A 3,592-nucleotide genomic window follows, 5' to 3' on the forward strand; every position below is an offset into this window, starting at 1 on the left:
ATGTGATGTGATGTGAATCGGGATAGATGAGAATGGATGAGATGTGATGTGATGTGATGTGAATAGATGGAATGTGATGTGGATCGGGGTAGATGTGAACGGATGAGATGAGATGTGAATCGATGTAATGTGATGTGATGTGGATATGGGTACATAAGAATGGATAAGATGTGATGATGATAGATATGATGTGATTGGATGAGAATGGATGAAGAACGAAGAGAATACATATGATTGGATGTGTATTGAGTAAAGTAAATTGATTTAGAAGAATGTGGAATAACGGGAAATGATGTGGACCAATGTGAAAAGATGTGAGTTCATTAGAAATTATATTTATGATCTGTTTTTAAATGACTATTTTATGTCAAGATTGCTGGGGAAGCATTTTGACCATCTTGTGAATGAGGTCATGCAGACCTAAGTGATAAAGTTGCAACAGCTGACGGAGAGTCAATGGAGGACGTCTCGCGTAGCAAGGTCGGCCGAGGTCTTGACCAGCCTCGGTTTGATTTAAATGGTGAGCTTCCGGTACGGTGGATGAAGGACCAAGGAAGCGGCCTATGAGTGAAGCGCTAGGTGACCTGCAAACGATCCTAGAGGGTGCTGACCATACAATGATCGAGCTCTGGGTCACTGAAGATACCCATGCGTGCATCAAGGAAGAAAATGGAACAAGGTGTTAGAGTTGTTTTCTGAAATCGGGCATGGATTTGGTTGATTGACCTTGGTCCTCAACAGATGAGTCCATGGCTCTTTTATATGGGTCTGTTGGTTGATCTTACTGATATTCAATGGAGAGTCCATCTAGATTTCTATAAGTGAATATATTTTCGGGTACTATGAGCTAGGAACTATTGAAAAGGCCCCTGAGTGGACAGGTGGTGAGCGTTTTGGTTGACATAGGTACACCGATGAAGGAATGATTGAAAATTGGAATTCAACCAAAAATTTTGGAGGATTATGATCAGTGATACTATGATTTCATTAAAAGAGTGTTTTAAAGACAATTGAATCTGTGAAAAAGGCAATTTCATATTGGGTGTGTAAGTGGTGTGACTAGCTGGAAGTTTGCATGAAGATCCGGCTAGGGGACCTGGGAACTCTTTTCCCTGGTACCCCGGGACAAAACCTAACCAAATTCCTAAATGGATCCCATCACTATAGTGGTTGGGCGGTCAGCTAACCCATGGGATTAGGCTGGACTGATGGATCCCTTAAATGAGACTCAATTCTGTTATGGTATGATAAATGAAGTAAATCTCAGATAGTTCTTTTTCTATGGAAAAGAATCAACGGCTGTCTCTCGATGAGAAAAAAAGCATTGGTCTCTATGATCCAAGTGCAAGTCTTTTCCTTCATCTAACCATGTGACTTACGGGTTCAGTCGGATCAGTTCGGTTAGTTAAGGCTCTTGACTATGTTAGAATAAAAATATCATGGAGGAATCGCCCGTGCTTTCTGGGCGGGGAAAGTTTTTTCGGGTTCGGTTTTGGAAGAACCGAGGGATTAGTTTCATGTCCGGATATTCATGGGTGAGGCCCCGATTGCGAGGCTCTGCCCTGTGTAAGAAGTGCTACTTTCACTGCTAGCACCCGTGCATTCGTTGCGTGGACAAGTGGTTAAGTGAAGCAAGAGAGAAGATCATGCAGGACAAATTCTTTGCCCCTATTGCTTCCCTACTTATGTAGGAAAGCAAGACTCCTCAAGAAATAAGTCAAGTTCTTGGATACAGATTGGATGAAGGATGCATGTATTACAATAATCGGCTATGCATTCCCAATGATGAGGAAACAAATGGAAAAATTTCGAGAGAATCCCATGATAGCCCGATAGCTGGACATCCACGTTTCATAAAGACCTACATGTCTGTAAAAGAAGAGTTTCTTTTGTCTAGGACTCAAAAGGGATATACTTAATCATGTGCGTCAGTGTTTAGTATGTGAAAGAGTCAAGGCAGAAAGAGTTAAGATGCTAGGAATGGTGCATCCCTTAGACATTTCATAGAGATGAAGTGGAAATGTGTCCGCATGGATTTTGTTACTAGATTACCGTCAGTGCAATCAGGTTACAACTCCATTTTTGTGGTAGTTGACAGACTAACCAAGGTTGCCCATGTGATTCCAATAAAAGAAACCTACACTACAGTGGATGTCACCAAAGTATTTTTCAAGGAGATTTTCAGGTTGCATGGCTTACCTAGAAGGATAGTTGAGCGATCGAGATCCTAAGTTTACATCAAGGTTTTGGACTGCATTCTTCAAAGCAGTGGGAACTTTCTTAGATCTCAATACAGCCTATCACCCTGTTGACAGATGGCCAGATAGAAAGAGTGAACCAAGTAATAGAAGATATCCTTCTCGGTCATGCTGGCAAAGAACCCAAGAAGTGGTTAAGCTACTTACATCTAGTTGAGTTTTCTTATAATGCCTCTTATCACCGAAGTATCGGGATAAGCCCTACAGACAAGATTGCCTCACACCATTAACTTGGTCCGACCCATTGATCAGGGTCAAGATGTCTAGATAGATGCTAGATGATATGGAGCAGCAATGTAGTCAATCCACAAAGATATTAAGGTTGCCCAGGATAGACAAAAGCAGTATTCTCATAAGAAGAGAACGGAGAGAGTCTTTGAAGAATCAGATATGTTCTTCATCAGAGTACAACCCAAAAGAAGTTCTTTATCTCTATAGGGAAGTACAAGAAGTTGTCTCCTAGATATTGTGGACCGTACGCCGTTTATGAAGAAAGTAGGAGATCTAGCTTATTAACTTCTTCTACCTCCCCATCTAAAGGTACATAATGTGTTCCATGTCAGTTTACTTAAAAAGTATGTACCTAACCTGAGTCATATGTTCTAGATGATGAGTAGTTGACATTTCCAACTCAAGGTAAGATGGAACTCCAACCCAAAGAAATCCTAGATGTTTGGGAGAAGGCTCTTAGGAACAAAGTACTTAGAGAATTTTTGGTCAAGTGGAAGTTCTACCCTTTAGAGGACGCAACTTGGGAAAAAGAAAAGTAACTCGTAAAGGATTACCCCCACTTTGTGAGATGAGGACACCTCACGTTTTTCAAGTGGGAGAGGATGTAAGATTTCTCCTCAGCTCCTAAAAATGTATAAAGTTCTTCTTTCAGTCCTAGTGATCATTCCCTTTTCAGAATGAAAAAGGGCATTGTTTTTGGCTTAGAGAGAGAAAATATTTTACAGAGAGGTAATACAATTTTGAGATATTTTTGGATACAAAGTTATCCTTTAAATTTAAGATGAATTCCTCTGAAACATAAGTTTAAAAAGAGTTTTTCAATATGCATTAGAAATTAATTGAATATGTTCACTAGACACCTTAGCCAAGGGGTACCTGTTTTCAAAAAAATATGGATTAAGGTCCAAAGAGTATTCTAATGGGCCAATGGGGTTAATCCAAGTGTTTGAATAAGAAAAATGCAAGAATAAAAGAAAATCCACCAAAAAAATGAGTAAATTCTCACATAATATGAAGAGTTGACTAGTACTGATACTTAATAGTATAAAAATGGAAATTTTGACACCTCAAGAGGGCGAGTGGAGCTCATGAAGGAGGTGCCT

This window comes from Cibotium barometz, chromosome 23 (assembly GCF_041138505.1).
Source record: "Cibotium barometz isolate CiBa-2024 chromosome 23, ASM4113850v1, whole genome shotgun sequence".
Taxonomy (NCBI): Eukaryota; Viridiplantae; Streptophyta; class Polypodiopsida; order Cyatheales; family Cibotiaceae; genus Cibotium; species Cibotium barometz.